Source organism: Pagrus major, chromosome 13 (assembly GCF_040436345.1).
Source record: "Pagrus major chromosome 13, Pma_NU_1.0".
NCBI classification, from domain to species: domain Eukaryota; kingdom Metazoa; phylum Chordata; class Actinopteri; order Spariformes; family Sparidae; genus Pagrus; species Pagrus major.
In genome coordinates this window covers 18,963,311-18,979,774 of record NC_133227.1, presented here as the reverse complement: position 1 = coordinate 18,979,774, position 16,464 = coordinate 18,963,311, and positions in this window count along the sequence as shown.

The window sequence follows — 16,464 nt, the reverse complement described above, 5'->3', positions numbered from 1 at the left end:
CTATTATTTTGCAAATATATATTTTTATATTGGACCCTGAACTGACGTAGTTGTGTTTTATTTTCATACTCTCATTCATTCTCCTGTTTATACATTCTCTCACTTTCTTTTTATACCTTTCATCCTTTGCTAAACCACCATTCAAACACCACACACCACTCCCCTCCTTTCAATTTGTCTGGGCGCTGTGGCTTTATATTCTGCCCTACCTATCCTGTCTGCTATGCCCTTTGCTCCCAAAACTAAATCTATCCTGTTTTTTATACTCTGTTTTAACACCCCCCACCTCTTGTCTGTCTAGAAAAAACCCTCCCCTCTGGATTTCTATCTCTCCACATATCAATCAGTCTCTTCTCTTTCATCACCTGTCTCAGCACACCTCTGGATGAATCACTCCTGAAACACACAATTGATGAAGCATCCAACCATCCCACCACACATTAAAATCACCCACAATCATACAGTTGTCACCACACATTCCTCCCACTCCCACCTTCTCTCTCTTTCCTCATTCGGTGCATATACATTCATTAGTTAAAACTTTTCCTCCATGTGTTCAAATGTTATCCCAATCACTCATCATCCACACTCTTTCTTACATCCTCAATCACTCCCCTCTTCACCAAAATTGCCACCCCTCTTGATTTAGTTCCCCCATTGTTAACATACATCTCACCCATCCATTCTCTCTCAGTCTCTCTCACACACTCATCATCCCAGTGAGTCTCTTGTAGGCAAATGATGTCAGCCTCACACACCAGCAAGGTTTGCTGTCTTCTGTCTCTGTCTCGGAGCCCATTCCCATCGAAGGAGGAAATATGGAGCATGATAAGCAAAATTGAAAAGAGTGTCTCCATGAGTTCTTTTCACTTGCCGTCTTGTCATGGGTCTTTTCCTCACTTCTCCCACCTTCTCCATGGTACCTCCCTCACTGCCCGTAACATCAGACACCGTCCACTCTAACCCAGTCATTCTCACCCCCGGTACTCTCACTTGTCTTTAGACCTCTCCTTACTCCAGCCTCCTCCTCCCGTCTGCTGCTCCGTGCACTCCAGGGCATAATGGCCCTGTTTTCCACATTTAAAACATGTGTCTAACAATATGTCCAGGCCGAATGCAAAGTTCCGTCCGTGATCTCCGTCCCTGGCCACATCCGTCTCCTGATTCCGGAACCAGGCTTGACTCCCCAGTCTCTTAATTTCTCCAGTATTGCCATGTCCTCAATATAAGTGGGCAAATTAATAAAAGAGACCACCATTTTGTCTATGCCCAATTCCCTCGCCATGATTATATTGTTTTTGATTTTTAGTCCGTCCATGATTTTTTTGATTTTTTTTCTTCTCACCAATACACACACTTACTACTTCACCAAAGGGGGCGTGTTCAGAGTGGTATGGCCGTAAGCCACACTTACACCCCAAAAAAGGCCGGTAGTGCAGGTAGGATACGTCCAGAAATAAGGCAAATCCTGTTACCAGGATGAAAAATGAGCCTTCATAACAAGCTCTGCTGTCACCTGTTTTTACATTTCTAAGGCTTTCGCTGTATGAAAAACAGCTATCAGTGGATTGGTAAGCACTGACACATTATTGTCTCAGCAGCATTTCCATTGATGTATTCAATTTGATCAAATAATTACATGTTTAGAGGAGGGAAATGTACCATATTTCCCTCTGAAATGGAATGAAGTAGTAGTATAAAACAGCATAAAGTGGAAATAGGAAGTGAAGGACTAGTCATTTACATTTCTCCACCTAAACAGACAGCCTGCATAACCGGAAAACAAGAAACAGGCTGCTGTTTTTTTTCAACCCTGTCTCCACTGAAGAAGCTGCAGCGCCCTCTGGTGTCTGTAGAGCAAAGTCAAAAAGCTTAGCACCTGGCATTCCCAAGCGATCTCCCATCCAAACTCTCACCAGGACCAACACTTCTTAGCTTCCGAGATTCGGCGTGTTCAAATTGGCATGGGCGTGAGCCACACTTGCACCCCAAAACAAGCCTTTTAAAGATGCCCTCAGATTGCGTTTCATTATTTTGTCTTGGAGTGCAGGTAGGATACGTCCAGAAATTAAGCAAATCCTGTTTCTGTTGTCTATTTCTACTGTGTGCTGTGTATTTCTACTGTGTATTTCCACTGTGTGACATGTATTTCTACAGTGTATTTCTACTGTGTGACGTGTATTTCTACAGTGTATTTCTACTGTGTACTTCTACTGTATGCTCTGTATTTCTAGTGTATTTCTACTGTGTGATGTGTATTTCTATAGTGTATTACTACTGTGTGCTCTGTATTTCTACAGTGTATTTCTACTGTGTGATGTGTATTTCTACAGTGTATTTCTACTATGTACTGTGTATTTCTACAGTGTATTTCTACTGTGTGAAGTGTATTTCTACTGTGTATTTCTACTGTGTGATGTATATTTATACTCTGTACTGTGTACTGGGTATTCATACTGTGTACTGTGTATGTATACCTTGTAATGTGTATTCATACTGCGTACTGTGTATTTATACTGTGTACTCTGTATTTATACTGTGCAATGTGAATTTAAAGTGTGTATTTATACTTTGTACAGTTTATTTATACTGTTTCTTGTGTATTTATACTGTGTACTGTGTATGTATATGTGTGCTGTGTATTTTGACTGTGTGATGTGTTTTTCAACTGTGTATTCTACCGTGTGATGTGTATTTCGACTGTGTATTCCAACTGTGTGATGTGTATTTCTACTGTGTGACGTGTATTTCTGCTATGTATTTCTACTATGTGCTGTGTATTTCTACTGTACATTTCTACTGTGATGTTTTCTTCGACTGTGTATTTCTACTGTGTGCTGTGTATTTCTGCTGTGTATTTCTACTGTGTATTTTTACTGTGTGCTGTGCATTTCAACTGTGTATTTCTACTGTGTGATGTGTATTTCTACTGTGTGAGATGTATTTCTGCTGTGTATTTCTACTGTGTGATGTGTATTTCTACTGTGTGAGATGTATTTCTGCTGTGTATTTCTACTGTGTGATGTTCATTTCGACTGTGTATTTCTACTGTGTGATGTGTATTTCTATTATGTGCTCTGTATTTCTACTGTGTATTTCTGTGTGATGTGTATTTCTTCTGTGTATTTCGACTTTGTGATGTGTATTCCTACTGTGTGATGTGTGCTCTGTATTTCTACAGTGTATTTCTGCTGTGTGATGTGTATTTCTACTGTGTGCTCTGTATTTCTACAGTGTATTTCTACTGTGTGCTCTGTATCTCTACAGTGATGTGTATTTCTACTGTGTCTATCTGTTGTGTGCTCTGTATTTCTACTGTGTCTATCTGTTGTGTGCTCTGTATTTCTTCTGTGTATTTCGACTCTGTGCTGTGAATTGCTACTGTGTATTTCTATGTACTGTGTAATTCTACTCTCTGATGTGTATTTCTACTGTGTCCTGTGTATTTCTACTCTCTGATGTGTATGTCTACTGTGTCCTATGTATTTCTACTGTGTGCTGTGTATTTTTACTGTGTTGTGTATTTCTACTGTGTATTTCTATTGTGTGCTCTGTATTTCTACTGTTTATTTCAACTGTGTGATGTGTATTTCTACTGTGTATTTCGACTGTGTGATGTGTATTTCTACTGTGTGCTCTGTATTTCTACAGTGTATTTCTACTGTGTGATGTGTATTTCTATTGTGTGCTCTGTATTTCTACTGTGTATTTCAACTGTGTGCTCTGTATTTCTACAGTGTATTTCTACTGTGTGATGTGTATTTCTACTGTGTGCTCTGTATGTCTACAGTGTATTTCTACTGTGTGATGTGTATTTCTATTGTGTGCTCTGTATTTCTACTGTGTATTTCGACTGTGTGCTGTGTATTTCTACTGTGTCCTGTGTATTTCTACTGTGTATTTCTACTGTGTGCTGTGTGTTACTACTGTGTATTTCTAATGTGTGCTGTGTGTTTCTACTGTCTATTTCTAATGTGTGATGTGTATTTCTGCGGTGTATTAATACTCAGTGCTGTATATTTCTACTGTGTATTTCTGCTGTGTATTTCTTCTGAGTGCTGTGTATTTCTATAGTGTATTTCTACTGTGTGCTGTGTATTATTCCTGTGCAATGTGTATTTACTGTGTTCTGTGTATTTCTACTTTATATTTCTATTGTGTGCTTTGCATTTCTACTCTCTCTTTCTACTGTATGATGTGTATTTCTACTGTGTATTTCTACTGTGTCTTGTGTATTTCGACTGTGTGATGTGTATTTCTACAGAGTGATTTGTATTTCTACTTTGTATTTCTATTGTATGCTATGTATTTCTACTTTGTATTTCTATTGTGTGCTATGTATTTCTACTGTGTGATGTGTATTTCTACTTTGTATTACTATTGTGTGCTCTGCATTTCTACTGTGTATTTCGACAGCGAGCTGCAGGACTCATCTGAAGAAGACACAATCTCGAGGGGGAGTCTGACACAGAATGCTCACTGGAGCCCACTTCTGTGAGTGCCTCTGACCCGTCCTCTGAAAGTGGAGAGGACACTGGGGATCCTGCCGATCCTTACAGTGAGTGGACAGCGAATAACAGGCAAGTCTAGTCTCCATCTCATGCCGAGACACTGCGCTACATTCAGGCATCAACCGGCATGATGCCAGGGCCCACGAGATATGCCATATCAAGAATCCATGATGTGTCATCCCCTTTTGACCCTTTTTTCACTCCTGACATGATCCAGCTGATTTTGCAAATGACAAACCTTACACGGAGGCGTGCAGTGTCAGGATGGAGTGATGTGGATGCCCATAAGATTCGAGCGTACTTGGGACTTCTCATCCTGGCAGGTGTGTACCGGTCCAAAGGGGACTCTACCCGCAGTCTGTGGGATGACCAGAGTGGGAGACCAGTCGTCAGGGCCACCATGTCCCACAAACGATTTCAAATGATAAGCGCCAGCCTCCGATTCGATGACCGACATGCTGCTGCCATGGTGGTGAAGTTACAGACCACTGTTGCTGCCCTAGCAGAAACCACCGACACCGCCATTGCCACTGCTGCCACCAGCTCGACCAGAAGGAGAGCTGAATGCTGGTTGTGCACAAGGCTAAAATAGAGGTCTTCTACCACCTGCACCAAGTGTAACAGGTGCATTTGTAGAGAGCACCAGGTCACATGCTGCAGGACCTTCTGGTCTTCTGCTAGAAATGAACGATAAAATATGGATATTTCTTCTGTTCTGTTGTGTTCTATTTTGTTGTGGATGGCCGAAGTTGGATTAATATTGTTGCAAACATGGTTTCCATTGGTCTTTAATTCACTTTTTGCACTGTGCAGTATGAGGTACTTCATTGAAAAAAGGTTTTTACAAGGAAGCTGCCTTGCCAGGAATATTTGAATTTGGATAAATATCATGGCAAACATGGTTTCCCTTGCTCTTTAATTCATTTATGGTGAAAGCTCACTGTCAATTTTGAGCGTTTCAGAGGGATAGAAGCTTCTTTTTGCACTGTGCAGTATTTCTACTGTGTATTTGTAATGTGATGTGTATTGCTACTGTGTATTTCTACAGTGTATTTGGACTGTGTGATGTGTATTTCTACAATGTATTTCTACTGTGTGCTATGTATTTCTAGTGTATGTGTACTGTGTGCTGTGTATTTCTACTGTGTATTTCTATTGTGATGTGTATTTCTACTTTGATGTGTATTTCTACTGTGTATTTCTATTGTGATGTGTATTTCTACTGTGATGTGTATTTCTACTGTGTATTTCTATTGTCTTCTCTGTATTTCTACTGTGTATTTCTATTGTGATGTGTATTTCTACTGTGACATTTCGACTCTGTGCTGTGTATTTCTACTGTGTATTTCGACTGTGTGATGTTTATTTCTACTGTGTATTTCTACTGTGTGATGTTTATTTCTACTGTGTATTTCTACTGTGTATCTCTATTGTGATGTGTATTTCTACTGTGATGTGTATTTCTACTGTGCGATGTTTATTTCTACTGTGTATTTCTACTGTGTATCTCTATTGTGATGTGTATTTCTACTGTGATGTGTATTTGTACTGTGTATTTCTATTGTCTGCTCTGTATTTCTACTGTGTATTTCGACTGTGTGCTATGTATTTCTAGTGTATTTATACTGTGTGCTGTGTATTTCTACTGTGTATTTCTATTGTGATGTGTATTTCTACTGTGATGTGTATTTCTACAGTGTATTTCTATTGTATGCTTAGTATTTCTACTGTGTATTTCGACTGTGCTATGTATTTCTAGTGTATTTGTAGTGTGCTGTGTATTTCTACTGTGTATTTCTATTGTGATGTGTTTTCTACTGTGCGATGTTTATTTCTACTGTGAATTTCTACTGTGTATCTCTATTGTGATGTGTATTTCTACTGTGATGTGTATTTCTACAGTGTGTTTCTATTGTATGCTTACTATTTCTACTGTGTATTTCTATTGTATGCTTAGTATTTCTACTGTGTATTTCGACTGTGTGCTATGTATTTCTAGTGTATTTGTACTGTGTGCTGTGTATTTCTACTGTGTATTTCTATTGTCTGCTCTGTATTTCTACTGTTTATTTCGACTGTGTGCTGTGAATTTCTACTGTGTATTTCGACTGTGTGATGTTTATTTCTACTGTGTATTTCTACTGTGTATTTTGACTGTGTGATGTTTATTTCTACTGTGTATTTCTACTGTGTATCTCTATTGTGATGTGTATTTCTACTGTGCGATGTTTATTTCTACTGTGTATCTCTATTGTGATGTGTATTTCGACTGTGTGCTATGTATTTCTGGTGTATTTCTACTGTGTGCTGTGTATTTCTACTGTGTATTTCTATTGTGATGTGTATTTCTACTTTGATGTGTATTTCTACTGTGTATTTCTATTGTCTGCTCTGTATTTCTACTGTGTATTTCTATTGTGATGTGTATTTATACTGTGATGTGTATTTCTACTGTGTATTGCTATTGTCTTCTCTGTATTTCTACTGTGTATTTCTATTGTGATGTGTATTTCTACTGTGACATTTCGACTCTGTGCTGTGTATTTCTACTGTGTATTTCGACTGTGTGATGTTTATTTCTACTGTGTATTTCTACTGTGTGATGTTTATTTCTACTGTGTATTTCTACTGTGTCTCTCTATTGTGATGTGTATTTCTACTGTGATGTGTATTTCTACTGTGCAATGTTTATTTCTAATGTGTATTTCCACTGTGTATCTCTATTGTGATGTGTATTTCTACTGTGATGTGTATTTGTACTGTGTATTTCTATTGTCTGCTCTGTATTTCTACTGTGTATTTCGACTGTGTGCTATGTATTTCTAGTGTATTTATACTGTGTGCTGTGTATTTCTACTGTGTATTTCTATTGTGATGTGTATTTCTACTGTGATGTGTATTTCTACAGTGTATTTCTATTGTATGCTTAGTATTTCTACTGTGTATTTCGACTGTGCTATGTATTTCTAGTGTATTTGTAGTGTGCTGTGTATTTCTACTGTGTATTTCTATTGTGATGTGTTTTCTACTGTGCGATGTTTATTTCTACTGTGAATTTCTACTGTGTATCTCTATTGTGATGTGTATTTCTACTGTGATGTGTATTTCTACAGTGTGTTTCTATTGTATGCTTACTATTTCTACTGTGTATTTCTATTGTATGCTTAGTATTTCTACGGTGTATTTCGACTGTGTGCTATGTATTTCTAGTGTATTTGTACTGTGTGCTGTGTATTTCTACTGTGTATTTCTATTGTCTGCTCTGTATTTCTACTGTTTATTTCGACTGTGTGCTGTGAATTTCTACTGTGTATTTCGACTGTGTGATGTTTATTTCTACTGTGTATTTCTACTGTGTATTTCGACTGTGTGATGTTTATTTCTACTGTGTATTTCTACTGTGTATCTCTATTGTGATGTGTATTTCTACTGTGATGTGTATTTCTACTGTGCGATGTTTATTTCTACTGTGTATCTCTATTGTGATGTGTATTTCGACTGTGTGCTATGTATTTCTGGTGTATTTATACTGTGTGCTGTGTATTTCTACTGTGTATTTCTATTGTGCTGTGAATTTCTACTGTGTATTTCGACTGTGTGATGTTTATTTCTACTGTGTATTTCTACTGTGTATCTCTATTGTGATGTGTATTTCTACTGTGATGTGTATTTCTACTGTGCGATGTTTATTTCTACTGTGTATTTCTACTGTGTATCTCTATTGTGATGTGTATTTCTACTGTGATGTGTATTTGTACTGTGTATTTCTATTGTCTGCTCTGTATTTGTACTGTGTATTTCGACTGTGTGCTATGTATTTCTAGTGTATTTCTACTGTGTGCTGTGTATTTCTACTGTGTATTTCTATTGTGATGTGTATTTCTACAGTGTATTTCTATTGTATGCTTAGTATTTGTACTGTGTATTTCAACTGTGCTATGTATTTCTAGTGTATTTGTACTGTGTGCTGTGTATTTCTACTGTGTATTTCTATTGTATGCTTAGTATTTGTACTGTGTATTTCAACTGTGCTATGTATTTCTAGTGTATTTGTACTGTGTGCTGTGTATTTCTACTGTGTATTTCTATTGTGATGTGTTTTCTACTGTGCGATGTTTATTTCTACTGTGAATTTCTACTGTGTATCTCTATTGTGATGTGAATTTCTACTGTGATGTGTATTTCTACTGTGTATTTCTATTGTGATGTGTATTTCTACTGTGATGTGTATTTGTACTGTGTATTTCTATTGTCTGCTCTGTATTTCTACTGTGTATTTCGACTGTGTGCTATGTATTTCTAGTGTATTTATACTGTGTGCTGTGTATTTCTACTGTGTATTTCTATTGTGATGTGTATTTCTACTGTGATGTGTATTTCTACAGTGTATTTCTATTGTATGCTTAGTATTTCTACTGTGTATTTCGACTGTGCTATGTATTTCTAGTGTATTTGTAGTGTGCTGTGTATTTCTACTGTGTATTTCTATTGTGATGTGTTTTCTACTGTGCAATGTTTATTTCTACTGTGAATTTCTACTGTGTATCTCTATTGTGATGTGTATTTCTACTGTGATGTGTATTTCTACAGTGTGTTTCTATTGTATGCTTACAATTTCTACTGTGTATTTCTATTGTATGCTTAGTATTTCTACGGTGTATTTCGACTGTGTGCTATGTATTTCTAGTGTATTTGTACTGTGTGCTGTGTATTTCTACTGTGTATTTCTATTGTCTGCTCTGTATTTCTACTGTTTATTTCGACTGTGTGCTGTGAATTTCTACTGTGTATTTCGACTGTGTGATGTTTATTTCTACTGTGTATTTCTACTGTGTATTTCGACTGTGTGATGTTTATTTCTACTGTGTATTTCTACTGTGTATCTCTATTGTGATGTGTATTTCTACTGTGCGATGTTTATTTCTACTGTGTATCTCTATTGTGATGTGTATTTCGACTGTGTGCTATGTATTTCTGGTGTATTTCTACTGTGTGCTGTGTATTTCTACTGTGTATTTCTATTGTGATGTGTATTTCTATTATGTGCTCTGAATTTCTACTGTGTATTTCGACTGTGTGATGTTTATTTCTACTGTGTATTTCTACTGTGTATCTCTATTGTGATGTGTATTTCTACTGTGATGTGTATTTCTACTGTGCGATGTTTATTTCTACTGTGTATTTCTACTGTGTATCTCTATTGTGATGTGTATTTCTACTGTGATGTGTATTTGTACTGTGTATTTCTATTGTCTGCTCTGTATTTGTACTGTGTATTTCGACTGTGTGCTATGTATTTCTAGTGTATTTCTACTGTGTGCTGTGTATTTCTACTGTGTATTTCTATTGTGATGTGTATTTCTACAGTGTATTTCTATTGTATGCTTAGTATTTGTACTGTGTATTTCAACTGTGCTATGTATTTCTAGTGTATTTGTACTGTGTGCTGTGTATTTCTACTGTGTATTTCTATTGTATGCTTAGTATTTGTACTGTGTATTTCAACTGTGCTATGTATTTCTAGTGTATTTGTACTGTGTGCTGTGTATTTCTACTGTGTATTTCTATTGTGATGTGTTTTCTACTGTGCGATGTTTATTTCTACTGTGAATTTCTACTGTGTATCTCTATTGTGATGTGAATTTCTACTGTGATGTGTATTTCTACTGTGTATTTCTATTGTGATGTGTATTTCTACTGTGATGTGTATTTGTACTGTGTATTTCTATTGTCTGCTCTGTATTTCTACTGTGTATTTCGACTGTGTGCTATGTATTTCTAGTGTATTTATACTGTGTGCTGTGTATTTCTACTGTGTATTTCTATTGTGATGTGTATTTCTACTGTGATGTGTATTTCTACAGTGTATTTCTATTGTATGCTTAGTATTTCTACTGTGTATTTCGACTGTGCTATGTATTTCTAGTGTATTTGTAGTGTGCTGTGTATTTCTACTGTGTATTTCTATTGTGATGTGTTTTCTACTGTGCAATGTTTATTTCTACTGTGAATTTCTACTGTGTATCTCTATTGTGATGTGTATTTCTACTGTGATGTGTATTTCTACAGTGTGTTTCTATTGTATGCTTACAATTTCTACTGTGTATTTCTATTGTATGCTTAGTATTTCTACGGTGTATTTCGACTGTGTGCTATGTATTTCTAGTGTATTTGTACTGTGTGCTGTGTATTTCTACTGTGTATTTCTATTGTCTGCTCTGTATTTCTACTGTTTATTTCGACTGTGTGCTGTGAATTTCTACTGTGTATTTCGACTGTGTGATGTTTATTTCTACTGTGTATTTCTACTGTGTATTTCGACTGTGTGATGTTTATTTCTACTGTGTATTTCTACTGTGTATCTCTATTGTGATGTGTATTTCTACTGTGATGTGTACTGTGTATTTCTATTGTCTGCTCTGTATTTGTACTGTGTATTTCGACTGTGTGCTATGTATTTCTAGTGTATTTGTACTGTGTGCTTTGTATTTCTACTGTGTATTTCTATTGTGATGTGTATTTCTACTGTGATGTGTATTTCTACAGTGTGTTTCTATTGTATGCTTAGTATTTCTACTGTGTATTTCTATTGTCTGCTCTGTATTTGTACTGTGTATTTCGATTGTGTGCTATGTATTTCTACTGTATTTATACTGTGTGCTGTGTATTTCTACTGTGTATTTCTATTGTGATGTGTATTTCTACTGTGATGTGTATATCTACAGTGTATTTCTATTGTATGCTTAGTATTTCTACTGTGTATTTCGACTGTGCTATGTATTTCTAGTGTATTTGTACTGTGTGCTGTGTATTTCTACTGTGTATTTCTATTGTGATGTGTTTTCTACTCTGCGATGTTTATTTCTACTGTGAATTTCTACTGTGTATCTCTATTGTGATGTGTATTTCTACTGTGATGTGTATTTCTACTGTGTATTTCTATTGTCTGCTCTGTATTTGTATTGTGTATTTCGACTGTGTGCTATGTATTTCTAGTGTATTTGTACTGTGTGCTTTGTATTTCTACTGTGTATTTCTATTGTGATGTGTATTTCTACTGTGATGTGTATTTCTACAGTGTATTTCTATTGTATGCTTAGTATTTCTACTGTGTATTTCTATTTTATGCTTAGTATTTCTACGGTGTATTTCGACTGTGTGCTATGTATTTCTAGTGTATTTGTACTGTGTGCTGTGTATTTCTACTGTGTATTTCTATTGTCTGCTCTGTATTTCTACTGTCTATTTCGACTGTGTGCTGTGAATTTCTACTGTGTATTTCGACTGTGTGATGTTTATTTCTACTGTGTATTTCGATTGTGTGCTATGTATTTCTAGTGTATTTGTACTGTGTGCTGTGTATTTCTACTGTGTATTTCTACTGTCTATTTCGACTGTGTGCTGTGAATTTCTACTGTGTATTTCGACTGTGTGATGTTTATTTCTACTGTGTATTTCTACTGTGTATTTCGACTGTGTGATGTTTATTTCTACTGTGTATTTCTACTGTGTATCTCTATTGTGATGTGTATTTCTACTGTGAAGTGTATTTCTACTGTGCGATGTTTATTTCTACTGTGTATTTCTACTGTGTATCTCTATTGTGATGTGTATTTCTACTGTGATGTGTATTTTTACTGTGTATTTCTATTGTCTGCTCTGTATTTCTACTGTGTATTTCGACTGTGTGCTATGTATTTCTAGTGTATTTATACTGTGTGCTGTGTATTTCTATTGTGATGTGTATTACTACTGTGATGTGTATTTCTACAGTGTATTTCTATTGTATGCTTAGTATTTCTACTGTGTATTTCGACTGTGCTATGTATTTCTAGTGTATTTATACTGTGTGCTGTGTATTTCTACTGTGTATTTCTATTGTGATGTGTATTTCTACTGTGTATTTCTATTGTCTGCTCTGTATTACTACTGTGTATTTCTATTGTCTTCTCTGTATTTCTGCTGTGTATTTCTACTGTGTATTTTGACTGTGTGATGTTTACTTCTACTGTGTATTTCCACTGTGTATCTCTATTGTGATGCGTATTTCTACGGTGATGTGTATTTCTACTGTGTATTTCTATTGTCTTCTCTGTATTTCTGCTGTATATTTCGACTCTGTGCTGTGTATTTCTACTGTGTATTTTGACTGTGTGATGTTTATTTCAACTGTGTATCTCTATTGTGATGTGTATTTCTACTGTGATATGTATTTCTACTGTGCGATGTTTATTTCTACTGTGCGATGTTTATTTCTACTGTGTATTTCTACTGTGTATGTCTATGTTGATGTGTATTTCCACTGTGATATGTATTTCTATGTATTTCAATTGTCTGCTCTGCATTTCTCCTGTGTATTTCGACTGTGATATGTATTGCGATTGTATTTGTACTGTCCGCTATGTCTATTGTGTTTTTCTATTGTGATGTGTATTTCTACTGTGATGTCTATTTCTACTGTGAAATCCTATTGTCTGCTCTGTATTTCTACTGTGTATTTTGACTGTGTGCTGTGTATTTCTACTGTGTATTTTGACTATGTGATGTTTGTTTCTGATCTGTATTCCTACTATGTGCTGTGTATGTCTACAGTATATGTCTACTATGTACTGTGTATTTCTACAGTGTATTTCTATGGTATGCTTAGTATTTCTACTGTGTATTTCTATTGTATGCTTAGTATTTCTACGGTGTATTTCGACTGTGTGCTATGTATTTCTAGTGTATTTGTACTGTGTGCTGTGTATTTCTACTGTGTATTTCTATTGTCTGCTCTGTATTTCTACTGTCTATTTCGACTGTGTGCTGTGAATTTCTACTGTGTATTTCGACTGTGTGATGTTTATTTCTACTGTGTATTTCTACTGTGTATTTCGACTGTGTGATGTTTATTTCTACTGTGTATTTCTACTGTGTATCTCTATTGTGATGTGTATTTCTACTGTGATGTGTATTTCTACTGTGCGATGTTTATTTCTACTGTGTATTTCTGCTGTGTATCTCTATTGTGATGTGTATTTCTACTGTGATGTGTATTTGTGCTGTGTATTTCTATTGTCTGCTCTGTATTTCTACTGTGTATTTCGACTGTGTGCTATGTATTTCTAGTGTATTTATACTGTGTGCTGTGTATTTCTACTGTGTATTTCTATTGTGATGTGTATTACTACTGTGATGTGTATTTCTACAGTGTATTTCTATTGTATGCTTAGTATTTCTACTGTGTATTTCGACTGTGCTATGTATTTCTAGTGTATTTATACTGTGTGCTGTGTATTTCTACTGTGTATTTCTATTGTGATGTGTATTTCTACTGTGTATTTCTATTGTCTGCTCTGTATTACTACTGTGTATTTCTATTGTCTTCTCTGTATTTCTGCTGTGTATTTCTACTGTGTATTTTGACTGTGTGATGTTTATTTCTACTGTGTATTTCGACTGTGTATCTTTATTGTGATGTGTATTTCTACGGTGATGTGTATTTCTACTCTGTACTTCTATTGTCTTCTTTGTATTTCTGCTGTATATTTCGACTCTGTGCTGTGTATTTCTACTGTGTATTTTGACTGTGTGATGTTTATTTCAACTGTGTATCTCTATTGTGATGTGTATTTCTACTGTGATATGTATTTCTACTGTGCAATGTTTATTTCTACTGTGTATTTCTACTGTGTATCTCTATGTTGATGTGTATTTCCACTGTGATGTGTATTTCTATGTATTTCAATTGTCTGCTCTGCATTTCTCCTGTGTATTTCGACTGTGATATGTATTGCGATTGTATTTGTACTGTCCGCTATGTCTACTGTGTTTTTCTATTGTGATGTGTACTTCTACTGTGATGTCTATTTCTACTGTGAAATCCTATTGTCTGCTCTGTATTTCTACTGTGTATTTTGACTGTGTGCTGTGTATTTCTACTGTGTATTTTGACTATGTGATGTTTGTTTCTGATCTGTATTCCTACTATGTGCTGTGTATGTCTACAGTATATGTCTAGCCCTAACCCTACAGTGTATTTCAAATGTGTGATGTGTATTTCCAATTTGTGCTCTGTATTTCTACAGTCTGTTTCTACTGTGTGATGTGGATTCAACCTCTTTATTTCTAATGCGTGATGTGTATTTCTACAGTGTATAACTACTGTGTGATGTGTATTTTTTCCTGTGTATTTCTACTATGTACTGTGTATGTCTATTGTGTATTTTACTGTGATGTGTATTTCTACTGTGTATTTCTACTGTTTTATGTGTATTTCTACTTTGTGCTCTGTATTTCTACTGTGTATTTATAATGTGTGCAGTGTATTTCTATTGTGTGATGTGTGTTACTACTGTGTATTTGTACTGTGTGCTCTGTATTTCACTGAAAAAAGGATTTTCAAGGAAGTTTCCTGCCCTGCACTGGTTGAATTTGGATCTATTTGATGGCAAACAAGGTTTTTCCTGTCCTTTAATTCATTAAGGGTGAAAACTGGCTTATGTCAATTTTGAGCGTTTCAGAGCGATAGAAGCGCCTCTCTGCACTGTGCAGTAACTTAAGCTGTGTTTCACTAAAAAAACGATTTTTCAAGCAAGTTTCCTAGCCTGGACTTGCTGAATTTGGATATTTTTCATGGCAAACCTGGTCTCACCTGTCCTTTAATTCATTTATGGTGAAAACTGGCTTATGTCAATTTTGAGCGTTTCAGAGCGATAGAAGCCTCTTTTTGCACTGTGCAGTAGAGAAAGCTGAATTTTACTGAAAAAAGGATTTTCAAACAAGTTTCCTAGCCTGGACTTGCTGAATTTGGATCTATTTCATGGCAAACATGGTCTCACCTGTCTTTTAATTCATTTATGGTGAACACTCACTCATGTCAATTTTGAGCGTTTCAGAGCGATAGAAGCCTCTTTTTGCACTGTGCAGTAACTAAAGTTGTATTTCACTATAAAAAGGTTTTTCACTGAGGTTTCCTAGCCTGAACTGGTTGAATTTGGATCTTCTTGATGGCAAACAAGGTTTTTCCTGCACTTTCATTCATTAAAGGTGCAAACTGGCTTATGTCAATTTTGAGCGTTTCAGAGCGATAGGAGCACGTTTTGGCACTCTGCAGTAGAGTAAGCTTTATTTCACTGAAAAGGGGATTTTCAAGCAAGTTTCCTAGCCTGAACTGGTTGAATTTGGATCTTCTTGATGGCAAACAAGGTTTTTCCTGCACTTTCATTCATTAAAGGTGCAAACTGGCTTATGTCAATTTTGAGCGTTTCAGAGCGATAGAAGCGTCTTTTTGAACTGTGCAGTAGAGAAAGCTGAATTTTACTGAAAAAAGGATTTTCAAGCAAGTTTCCTATCCTGGACTTGCTGAATTTGGATCTATTTCACGGCAAACATGGTCTCACCTGTCTTTTAATTCATTTATGGTGAACACTCACTCATGTCAATTTTGAGCGTTTCAGAGCGATAGAAGCCTCTTTTTGCACTGTGCAGTAACTAAAGTTGTATTTCACTATAAAAAGGTTTTTCACTGAGGTTTCCTAGCCTGAACTGGTTGAATTTGGATCTTCTTGATGGCAAACAAGGTTTTTCCTGCACTTTCATTCATTAAAGGTGCAAACTGCCTTATGTCAATTTTGAGCGTTTCAGAGCGATAGGAGCACGTTTTGGCACTCTGCAGTAGAGTAAGCTGTATTTCACTGAAACAATGATTTTCAAACAAGTTTCCTAGCCTGAACTGGTTGAATTTGGATCTTCTTGATGGCAAACAAGGTTTTTCCTGCACTTTCATTCATTAAAGGTGCAAACTGGCTTATGTCAATTTTGAGCGTTTCAGAGCAATAGAAGCGTCTTTTTGCACTGTGCAGTAGAGAAAGCTGATTTTTACTGAAAAAAGGATTTTCAAACAAGTTTCCTAGCCTGGACTTGCTGAATTTGGATCTATATCATGGCAAACATGGTCTCACCTGTCTTTTAA